Raw genomic sequence first — 12,838 nt, 5'->3', positions numbered from 1 at the left:
CTTAAAGTTTAATTCAGATTTAATTCATTGCAAAAATATAACAAATAGATAGCAGAAGAATAAAAATTACATTTTTCATCATGTTTGATGTGTGTGTACGTGTGTATGTGTGTGTGTGTGTGTGTGTGTGTGTGTGTGTGTGTGTGTAAACGTTATTTAACAATAATACTATTAAATTAACATATATTATATTCAATAAATAATATTAATATTCACTGAAAGCATTTACTTCATTTTTATATCCTTTAAAACATATATGCTAAAATATTCATTGTTCTTTAAAAATCTGCAAACAGCGAAGCTGAATCCGATACCTATGCTCCATATGAAATTTCGCCCATGATTGAAAATTCTCTTTTTCCGATCTTCTTTTCCCATGCCTACGAAAGAGGCGAATAATGTCGAAAAATTCCGATTTTTTACAATATTTCACTTTTATGAATAAGAATGCAGTTCACGCAAAGCAGATATTCGAGGACGGTAGAACTTCCTCCAGAAAGGCTTTCGTAAGTTCACATAAACCCTTTTAAAACTTCAAGGCCTACTCGCACATCCTCTTTTGCACTTCCCCCTTTTCAAAATCCCTAGCGGAGCTTAAATTCAAATCTCGGCTGCACTTCATGTTCTCACACAGAGCAGCTTATGTTTTAAATATGTCTAAACCAGACTCAAGTATATTTATAAGCATTCATTCTTATATGTCATTAAGTACATATATTGTAGTGTTAGTAATCATTTCACGTATCCAATAAAAACAATATCTTTCTAAATAAAGTTATTTTAACCATTTTTTTTTTACTTTATATTTTAGATTACATTAATCGGATAAATTTAACTTATAGAGTTATTAAATTATGTAAAAAATTACAAAAATATCTATAAATATACATATATAAACATATGATATTTATAAACATATCAAAAACAATCATTTTATCTCTTAGAAAAATATATTTATTATAATATAAACTATAATATAATATACACTAAATAACTTTTTTATGTAATTTGATTGAATTAAATCTTTCATTTTTGTAATAAAATAATTTAAGAAAGGGAAATTAGAATATGAGAGAGATGAAAACACGTATAATATTTTCTATTTTTACAGTGGTTAGTGGAAGATAATTATTTCGATATCAATCACGGAAAGAACGGTTTTGCTGAAATATTTAAAAATTTAGCTAGATACACACAGATCTGAAAATAATTTTGTTGGACCATCAAAATAATTATGTAGAACATTCAAGCTAATTGCTATAAAATGTCAACATTTTTTACAGCGTTATCATACTTCAGCGACCTACTATAATTATTTTGTTGATGCAACAAAATTATTTTCAGATCTGTATCTAGCTAAATTTTTAGATACTTCAGCAAAACCGTTCTTTCCGTAAAAGTATATTAAAATAATCACTCGTTTCAAACTGTCGATTATAAATATCACAAAACACACATATTTCTCAAATATTGACTAACACACGAGAAGCACGCTTCATAAGAGATAAGTTCAGCGAACTGTTTTCCAAGTAGATTTATTTCTTGTTTTATTCTCAATATCTTATTTCTGCGGGCTATTAGAGTGTGTGTGACGTTATTATACGCATGTTTTTAAATTTTAATGCAAAATCATGCGTATAATAACAATACATACTCAAAAATCACGGAAAATGTTTAATTATAACAAACGAGAATAATTTCGATAATGAAATTTGAATTATACCACTCTTTATGTGAGACATGTCGTATCTAACATTCAGTGCTTTTTATATCGCGGGACTTCAATATTTATATAAAAACGATCGACCTATATACTGTAATTTTGGAACAAAATTAAACACACTTGAAATTACATTAAAATAAAAAAATATTATTCAGAACATCCTTTCAAAGCTAATTTAAAATATTTGATTCCAATTAATATTTGTCATATATGTATGTATGTAAACAGTCATCTTGAATAAAAATCTTATTAGAGAAAAGAGAGTAAGAGAAAAAATTTTTTAAAGAAACCTTTTTTAAAATAATGGATATAAATATATGTGTAGGTATTATATAATATACACATATTCTCTGTCTTTTTCTTCTTCTCTCATATAAAAAATCAATATAATTTCTAAGACATTGGTTTTATATACATATAAACAGTTACGATAAATTTTAATTAATACGTATGAGAATATACTATAGTTTGATGCGAATCCTTCATGACTAAATACCGCGTTAATATCTCGAGCGCATGCAATGTAGATTGCGAACGCGCAATCTGTAGCGTTCAAATCTCGAAGCTCTAGGCGGCTTAGGCTCATACATTTACTGCCAATCAACCGCTGTCAGTTACCATATCGATTTCACGGCACATGTGAGAGATATCGCAATAGTATTAGATAAATTATCTATTATATACTTTTTTGTAGGCATTTTTCTAAAATATCTTCAATATCTATCTTCTTTTAAAAATAATTAATTATTTCTTTTTAGATAAAATAAAAATCTGAGAAAATGAAAATAGATTCATATGACGATTGGAAGCAGTACTCTGTTCGCTTTTGTGCGCACAAGTCTTTAGCCGGAGCACGATTCCCGAGTTGCTCTGACCACGGTAACGCGTTCGTTTGCCGGAACATCATTTTTCATCCGTCGTCTCTCATCTGGAGTCCCGACTATGATTTATCGCGCCGCCACATCGTCGAAAAACTTGCTAATGCGTGCCGCGCAACGGCAGGATAAAGATGCACTGCCGTTTTCGCAGCACGAGAAATCCCGCAAGTATCGACAGGATTTTCATCGAACGCGTTAGTGGAAATTAATCGCAGTTTCGCCGCGCTTTTTCCCGGTTTTGCACCGTAAAAACTTCGCAAGAACTTCTCACAAAAGAATAATATTTAATCTGCTATTTCATATACTAACTTTATATGTAAAATTATTCACTATCTGTATCTGTACTCTGTCTCCAGAAAAATGCTCGATTCAAATCGTAGAATAAAGCGATAAACGAAAAATATTAAATATTTAACGTAAATCGATAAACAAAATCTATTTATCGGTAAAAAATTATTTAAAAATCTATTTGTCGCAAGGATTTCTATACACAATGTCAGAATCGCAATTTAAAATATACGCACTAATTGTAAGGTGCAAAGCAACTCACCAACTGGACACCGTTGTCTCCAAGAATTTCTGGCAGTCATCGCGTTCCTTGGCACAGAAATTGACGCGGTTGCTTTATCTGCAACATGAACATTGATAGGGAAATATTATACCTGCGTATATTAAGACATTAATTTGTGATCACGACTGTTAGATACATCGTTTGATCATTGTTCGATTAGAAGGCCATTGTGGTTTGCCTGCTGCACCGTGCAAACTTTGGCACGTGTTGCGCCAAAAGTTGGCGCCGTTTAGCACGTCGATAAAATCTCAATTATAGAGTTCTTGACGTATCGCATAAGAAGTCAATATTTATAACTAAGCATCATACACGATCCCCTAATATTAATATACCCGGATAGTATTAGATCACTGACATGTTTCATATTGACACTTTAACCAATTTAAGAACTTTCTTATTTATTATATGAAATCACGGAAGCTCCACATTTTACCATCTATAGTGGCATATAGAGTAAACTCGAGTAAGATGACCATAGAGGAAAGATGGCCAACCTATGTTCTTTCAATCTAGCTCGCCATGAAACATCGAATAAACACCGAGTTTACCCTATTCTATTGTGACGTATAGTTATGTTAAAAATACTTTATTTTTAAATGTGAGATTATATCGTTAGCTCTACGTCACTTCAAGTTATACGCGAACACATAATTATAATGATATTCTAAAAAACATATAATTAAAATGTGTTTTTTAGAATATCATTATCCATGAGATTTTCAAATGTATTTTCAAAATGATAATGTATCATTTAATGGAGTCATTAAAAATAATATAAATATTTTAACAAATATGGAGAGAGATAAACTACAAAAGATGAATAAATCAAAACAGACTATGTACTCTGAAAGTGTAGAATAATAAAGAAAGAAACCATTCTAATTTATCATCCTGCGTGAGATTTAACTAGAAATCCTTACGCTTTAATGCATCGATAAAATCTCAATTGTGAAGTGAGACGTATAGGTATAGAAGTCGACCCTTCTCCACACATCGCGTTATATACTCATAAAAGGAACGTAAATGTGTAATAGGTGTGTATAAAGCTGTACCACACTACAGGAATCTAGATTATTATCCAGACTCATTGGCTAACGGCGCGACCGCTACAATTTCACACCGGATATGCGAGATACAATGAATCGCGGTATCTCGTGCTGGTTTTAATTGAAGCCCTTACATATATGTATATAAAGAAATAGAGCTGGTTTATCTATCGCCAAATATGTTCCGTGAAAAGCAAGAAACAGTATTATCTCCACCACGTCTATCAGGTAAGATTCGCGCGCACGCTATCTATGAATTACCTGAAAGGACAATTTCATGGACATAGAAATGGTTTTCATGGATGACAAAAAGGAGTACATTTATTATGCACAACAAGCGAAATTATTTATTCTTTTGTTTGGTAAACAGCAGCCGATTAATTAGCACATTTGTGAATAAAAAATAAACGTTACACCGCCATAAATGATGAATGAAATATAAACTTAAATTATAAAATTTTAGATGATTTTAGAGGAAAATACACAAAACATTTTGAGCAAATATTTGCAATATATATATTTGCAAAATAATAAATAACTTGCAATAATCTGTTATCTGTTATCGTTATCTGTTATCGTATACTAAGCAGATATATTGTAATTTTCTAACACACAGCTTCTAACAAAAATAACTAATAGTCTGTAGACAACTATTTTTGGTAGAATTATTATTAGCATTAACTCTCTCATTTTATTATAAATGTGACTCAAAGATTTTATTATAAGTGTAACTAATAATAATATAAGGTTGCACATTATTCTTAGTCTCATTAATTACGGAAGATGACACGTAAAATGAAAAAGGTGAAGTGAGCTTGTCCTAATTGAAGAGCACTGCGAACTGCCACGAGAAACCAGCATCGTTCATTATCAATGTAACCGCGAGAAAAGTTTAAAAACCTTTTTACTTTTTTTCTGCATTTCCTTACAACTGTCTTAAAGAAAAATATCACAGAAACACTTCTACATTCTATATGTATTATATTTTAAAAGTCTCTAATTATTTTCGTTATTTTCTCTCTCTCTTTCTCTCAAAATATTTACAATTAACTTTTTTTATACGTGCAGATTTATGCTTTAATTAAATATCACGAGAAAAATCTTTATATGACTATTTCCGTCAGAGTAAATTAAGCTATACAATTATAAAAATCAATTTGTGCATAAAACTTTATTTTTTTCTATTTCCACCATACTTTGATCACATTTTTTCAGCGAATAAAAAAACAAAAATAATATAATAAATTGGCGTAAAATTAAAATCCTTTAACGATTGGAATCCTTTAACAATTCAAATCGTATATACTCTGTTTATAATTCACCAAATTATTGCTCTTGACATAACATATGAAGTATATACATATATGTATCCTACATTTATATATGCATACTATGCATATAAATTAATTAAGAGGTACAATACACTATCGTTACGCGGTAATCATAATCCGCGCGGTGTATAATGGTGCATCCAGATATTCCCCGTAAGATACTTAACTCTTTTATGGTCGGTATAATACTGTATAAAGAGAGTTATAAATTTTAAAATAGGCAAGAACAGTAAATAACGCGCAAGAAAATTTCCCGTTTTGATTTCAGAAAAATCAATTATTACGCCGTCCGTGCAATATGTATCCCAATTCCACTCCAAATATGTTTCTCCAATTCCATTAAATATTTCCGTATTTCGAAAGATTGATGAAGATTTATGGCCTGTCACGCAATGTAATAATAAATTCTTCACCCATCAAATTCACTATGGATTAGAGAATTCACAAATCGACAAAATTTTCTAACATTTTTTCCTATTTACTTTTTGATAAATCTGTCACTAAAATCAGCTAGAAATTAATGAAGAAGACTATCTACATATTCTGCGTGAATTTTCCGAATGTCTTATCTCGATACTATGCGTGCTGAAAATCTTTATTTAAAATAATGAAAAGAGTATAGAAAGTTAAATTAAACTATAAAAAATCATGAATGCGTTAAAACGTTAAAGAGGAGAAATTTAAAAAGCTTTGTTTAAAAAGACGAGAATGTACTAATTAAAAATAATTATAGAAAAATAGATTATTATAAATCTTATTTATCTTTTGTAACTCACATGACTTTTTCAATTATACAATTTCAATAAACAAAGATGTGTAATTATACAACTTATAAAATAAACGTACAGCCTATTTATAGTGTATGTATACCTAGTAAATTTTCAGATTATTTCTTTTCATATTTCAAGGAGAGGAAGGTCGCAATTTGCACATCGCACATTTATGTTAGCCTCGTTACTGAGTTATCCACCGGTAGCTGCCGCGTGGAAGTAATTACTGCCTGTTCTCGAAAGTGCGGCGGCTATTAATCGTCGCTACTGCTTATCATAAATTAATTGCGGCATATAACGAGCAAAAGCGCCGCGCCAAAATCCGCGGCCCGACAACATCAGGAGTTCTCACGAAATCCTAGCTCGCGCGATATTCAATAGCATGCAAGCCGCGGTGGGCCGCGGATTTATTGTCGCTCTGGCGTCGAGCGTTTATCCGGGATGAGTGGCGTTTTAACGGGCTCGATATTTAACGGGCGTCGCCGATAATATTTCTCGCCGCTCACTCGTTGGCGGTGGTAGAGCAGCTAGTCAGCGGAGGCCAGAAAAAGGGATAGATACAAAGGAAGAGAGAAGGAAATAGCTCCCACACATAGGACAGATTACCTACCGATAAACTGCGTTAATAATGATAATCATCAGTTCGTAAAGATGGGTGGCGTTACAGCGATAATATATGTATAGAGTCCCGCCAGTTTTATTATCTCACAGATTCTCATGATATAGATAGAGACAAATGATGTTTTGCATTCCGACGTAATATTAATATTAGAGTAAAATAATTTTATGGACTACATAAAACATCAAGAAAAAACTAATTAAATATAAAATGTAAGATGTCTTTCTGTTAAAATTTAAGTTAAAATAATATTCTCTCTTTTTCCACAGCTTTATTATGTTGCAACACACGATACCGTGAATCGTGCGCGCTTCAACGGAAACACTGACGTTTACAATAATTGAAACCCAATCCGATGACGTTTGTAATAATTGAAAACTGGAGTTACTTCTCAAACGGTAACGGAGGACTGCTCGATCGATCGTTTCTATACGAGAATTTCTATTAAAGTTCCGGCCGGAGTTATACAAGAACTCCGTTCGTGAAATCGGTAGATATGTGCGCACGTGTGCACACGTTAGACACGTATACACACGTACACGCACACATCGACGCCGACAAATGGCTTTCGTATATCTCTTGGCGCCCGGCAAGACATTGGAAAACGCGAAAAAGGACGATATTTCGTTCGCGAAATAACGTTTGTAAACCGAAAGAGAGATTATGCGGGTTATGCGGGTGGACATTATAAAGCGGTGATTTTTATTTCTATATCCAAATACAATGTCCCGGTGGTGATATTCGCGACGCGCACGAACGACTGATGCCTCCATTTCCTCTGATCGCTCAATCTCATGACTTGTCAAGAAAAAACGACCTAGCATGCGAATCGTTTCGTCAATTCGCTGCTCGATAAATTCGCAGTGATGTTACTGGAGCTTAAACTCGATCGATGCGGTGTGACGTCGGCGGAGGAAGGTGTTGAGATTATATCACTGTTTATATGTGTTTAACAAACTCGAAAGTGCTATCAGAATAATGTGACAACTTAATAGAAAGACGGGATGTTTGTTGAAAAACAATCTTTATCCGAAAAACTGTTAAAAAATCAAGTAAAAACATAGATTCGAGGGAAGTCGATCGATGCTTCGTTGTTTCGTTTTGTTTAACGAGCACTCCATCTTAGAGCACTTTAACCGCGTAAGAGCTGGGCGTTCCACCGTCAAGAGCACTTCTGTCGAAAATCGGCTTTACTATAAATGAGAAAACGAAAATGCTTGTGGAGTAATATTGTTCGAATTACTAAAGTTAGAGTAACTAATCGAATTATCGCCATCGTACGTGCGTATTTTTAACAATGAATCGATCTAGTTTGCGAACTTTCCCGTTTCCAACGTACGATGAGCTTGCAATAAAATATAATAACATTCTTAATAGTGCGGAAAGAAACTAAAGATAACGACAAAGAATAATTAGTTAAATGTCCCGCTTCTTTCAAAAATTATTTATCTATATTATTTAAAATAAATTTAAAAAAGAACAGAGCCGTGTGAGCGTGAGCTGTTCTTGAAAAAAAAAACATCACAAACGTGAATATATTAATTGTGAATATCATATCATTTATATTATTGCTTATCAAAATAAATCAATAATTAAAAAAAAAAATTATATAATTCTAAAAATATATATACAATTGCGCAGAAAGTGTGCTGCGGTTGCGACTTTCGTTCGCGAAAGCTTCACCGAACTCATAAATGTTTCGAATCTAATATTTAATGATATCCATGTGATATGCTTGACAGTTTGTAGAGCAACGATACCTCTGAGATTCCGTTTATGCTCGATTCAAGTTCCTCTCGACCACGTCGAATGAATATCGAATTACGCAAGAAACTAACTAAAACGTTACGATACGCTTGTGCGTCGCTTTATTAAGTTATATCAAAATAGATTGAAAGATCTTCGTCATTTAAAAATTTAGATGGTACAATACGTTAAAACAGAAAACCAACAAAAAACGTGCGCATTTTTATAACATGCTGATTAAAATAACAATAAATAAATCAATTTAGTAAATCACAACGTGCTGGTTGTTACAGAGAGAAAATAATACAGCTATAAACAGTAGATTCATGAAACCGTCTAAGAAACGCTAACGATTGTGAACTGATAATGATTATGATTATTTAGTTTCAAAATGCGTTTATCGCAATCTAGCGTTTCTTAAGCGGTTTCATGAACCTGCTTTTTATATCTATATGTATATCATTTTACCCCTGTAACAATCAGCCCCAGTCTCCCCTATTTCTGCAGCTATGTTTTTTTAGATTTTTGCAACTAACTCGTTGGCACTTAATACTGACATATATACATATATTTCATAATAAATTCATATGTACATATCATTCATATGCATACCTACATACACACATAGATAGACATTAAAATTAATTTAAAAATTAATAAATTATATTCAAATTGTAACGTGTAAAATTATTTTACAAATTTATGTTACAATTTAAATATATATCACGTATATTCGAATTCGATTAAGAGTACAGAGAGATATAATGGATTTCATCATAACTAATTGACCTTAACATCTTTTGTTTGTTAAACAGGGTTAATCTTCTAAGACTCATCGTCTGCATGTTCTTGATCTCCAAAAAATTGTTTTGTAATAAAACTACTATACTGATAAAAAAAAGTTCTAATATATATTATATATATAGAGAGTAAAGTTACACTTGATGTAACCTTAACCTTAACTTTCTGTCTGTTCGATTCGACAAAGGCAATCGATTAGGTTGATCGCAAAAGGCCATTGACAGCATATTCCAAGGATGTCACCAGGTCAGCCATGGGCTTTGAACCGTTCCTGGCGTCACCACAATGCGTGGACGTCCCAAATCCGCATGTTTGCCGATCTATGTTCGACAGCTTTGACGTGTCTCTCGTGGGACGTAGACACCAGAGATCAAATCTGGAGATGACCAAACCACTGTCCCATCACCGCAAGCAATTCGGGATTGGTACTACCCGATTTCACGTGCGAAGAGATATCGCTATATATAAACTATCGTAGTAAACCACTATTATACTGAGTAAACCGATAACATCATTCCCTGATTGCATATGTAACACATATGTAACACATTCACAAGAAACCAATAGAGTAATAATTTAAATACCATTATTTTTTTTAACATTAATGTCTTTCTACTTTTTATTCACAAATTTATTAAATATACCCCCAAAAAAACATTAAGATGTCTTAAGATATCTAAAAAGACGATCTAAAAAGTTCTGAAATTCTTGAGACGTCTTATAAAGTCGTCATAGAAATAGGATTTTATAACATCTTCAAGATATTTTATATCTGACTGATAAAGTCTTTAAGACATTATTTTAACATGTATTTAAATTGTCTTATTTAAGATAATTTTTAAACATTTTATGGTAAAAAACATGGACATTAAAAAAAAGATACTTTTATTAGTAAAGATATGTAAGTTTTAAATCATTGAAGTATCAATTTGTCAAGTAATTTCAATTCATCTTCTATTTCTTGCCATACATTTTTTTGAAAAGCTTTGCCTTGCAACACCGAATAATAAAAAACATCGGAGTGCGAGTATGTCGTATTAACATATAGGTACATCAATTTATCAAGCACATAACTACGGAAAAATTCGACAATGACACATGCTTCTACAACTAACGTAACACTTAGACGAACTTATGCTTAGCTATCCGTTTTCTGCATTTCTATAATTTTGCGCAAAATATCCAAGATTTCATTCGACAAAAAATCACAAAGTTATTTGCGACAAATCGGATTTCAAGTTAAAGTTTATAAGCTTCCTACGTTCGCAAACGCTCCAGCTCAAACTTGCAATCGTTTTTTAATCCTCTCGAGCACGGCAAATCGTTACCAGAAAACTTATCGCGGATAAGCAGACTGATCAAACTGATTTTGAGTATATACGTCCAAAACATGTAACTATCGATTATAGAGAAAATATTTGTAGATATCTGTAGATAAAGTTAAAGTATGCTTGCGTGCATACCCCAGCAATAGATTTAGATAAAAATAGAATTCACAGTATATAAGATAAACTCGCAAGTACTATTACAATAGCATACACCGTATCACGAGGTAGCTAGTTTTTCGTACGTTTTTACACTCGGATAGCATAAATAATAAAGCGTCGCCAAGCGTATTAACATGCGAATTGCCGGCGATACAAAAGCGAATGTGTCCTAATGTGTATAACGCATTCATTATGTTACCGCGCTGCCGGATTCCGATTTTCATTTCCATTAATTTCATGTATAATTGTAGACGGATGAATGAAATAGGGTATCTATTGTTCCTCAAGCGGACAATACTTACGCTTAGCTCTCTGTTGCACGTCAGCCGCAAAAATATTTCTGTAAGCCATTCTCTCTCAGGCATCTCCCTGATATGATTAAGGACGTTCTCTCGTCCTTATACTAGAGAAAATCGATTTTCTTAGAATTTTCTTGAAACTGTAAATATACGTTAATTTAGGTATGCTTTATGCGTGGTATAAATTTTAGTACCTCTTCCGGGATAAAAAATAAAGATACTGAGTCTCAAAATTTCAAAAAAAAATTAAAATTTAATTTTTTTTAGTTTTGGCATTTTTTCTTTTATAGAACTCGACGAGAGAAACAACTTTGGTCCTCTTGGCCAACCTCGTATCTCTTACCGTTTGGCTTGGAGAACCTTTTCATTAGTAAAAGTTGAAACTTTGAGGCTCAGTATCTTGATTTTTCATACCGGAAGAGGTACTAAAATTTATACCACGCATAAAGCACACCTAAATTAACGTATATTCACAGTTTCAAGAAAATCCTAAGAAAATCGATTTTCTCTAGTATATAAGAAGGAGAGAACGTTCTTAAAGGTTTGTTAAATTAATTTTCCTTCGAGTGTAAAACAAGAGATGTTCGACCAAGTGAAAAACATTGATAAATTGGAATGGCAAAGATGAGAATCCTATATCATTCTTTGTAATATTGATCTCGCTGTACCAAAAAAAAGCCAGCCAGACAGATTATTAAAACGTAAAAAAATAATGCACCATCGATTTGAATAACCTTCGATGCAGACCCGATTGTAACATAAAAATAGGTTATATTTTTGCGCCATGTATTAACGTCGACCTTTAAAACTGTTAATCAATAAAAATAGTAATTATAACAATTTTTCTTTAATAATGATTTTTCCATTATAAGACATTTAGGACTTTTATACTAATTTTTTAATACAAATTCAAACACAGTCGTTATACGGAATCGTATAATCACGGTATCGATATATCTCGATTGCTCATTTGCCATGATATGTTAAACTCATCAAACATTTCCACCACAAGCCAGGAGCAAGCGAGTCAGGGTATCGGTAGCAGGGAACTTGACCATCCAGATTAATTATCGCTCATCTACGGCAATGCCCGGGGAAACAAGCGCATTGTTTCGTTATAGGTATCGGGGGAGACAAGACGCGCGCATAATCGCATTTTGATTGACTCGACTGACCGCACAATTACAGTAACCCGACTAATATCTTATCGGTATCCAAGGCTGGCCGCGGCCTCACGCTCACGCCTCGGCTGATCAAATCAATTACGCAGAATCATGTAGCAATCGCTGCAGAAATCAATTCAATACCGTATAACACGGCCATTACCCCATATCGCTCGTACTACTTCCGATACAAGGTAAACAACGTTCCATTGGTCACCACCCAAATTAGCAACGCCGCATTAGAGGGATGGCGAAAAGGGGACAGGAAGAGACAAGGTGGGTGGACTTCAAGAATGTCTATACATTTCTCAGACCGACACTTGTGTATCTAATTCTGTGTTAATCCACTCTATGTCAAACAATTGCTTTCGAAGTAAACCTGCAACCAGTTCACTGTTCTATAT

At 32.9% G+C, this 12,838-nt stretch overlaps 1 protein-coding gene across 7 annotated transcripts in view; it reads right to left on the bottom strand.

The window, feature by feature from the left end:
• The window catches only part of LOC143895503 (uncharacterized), a 257,055-nt gene that overhangs the window by 172,725 nt on the left and 71,492 nt on the right, over positions 1-12,838 (bottom strand). For all 7 annotated transcript variants that reach the window (XR_013256344.1, XR_013256345.1, XR_013256343.1 and 4 more), the window contains exon 3: positions 3,152-3,229. The gene's annotated coding sequence lies outside the window, so the exon portion shown is untranslated. The remainder of the gene's footprint in view (positions 1-3,151; positions 3,230-12,838) is intronic.

This window comes from Temnothorax americanus, unplaced genomic scaffold (assembly GCF_048541705.1).
Source record: "Temnothorax americanus isolate GAGA-0224 unplaced genomic scaffold, ASM4854170v1 Scaffold16, whole genome shotgun sequence".
Lineage (NCBI taxonomy): Eukaryota > Metazoa > Arthropoda > Insecta > Hymenoptera > Formicidae > Temnothorax > Temnothorax americanus.
This window is presented reverse-complemented; position numbering and strand designations above follow the sequence as displayed.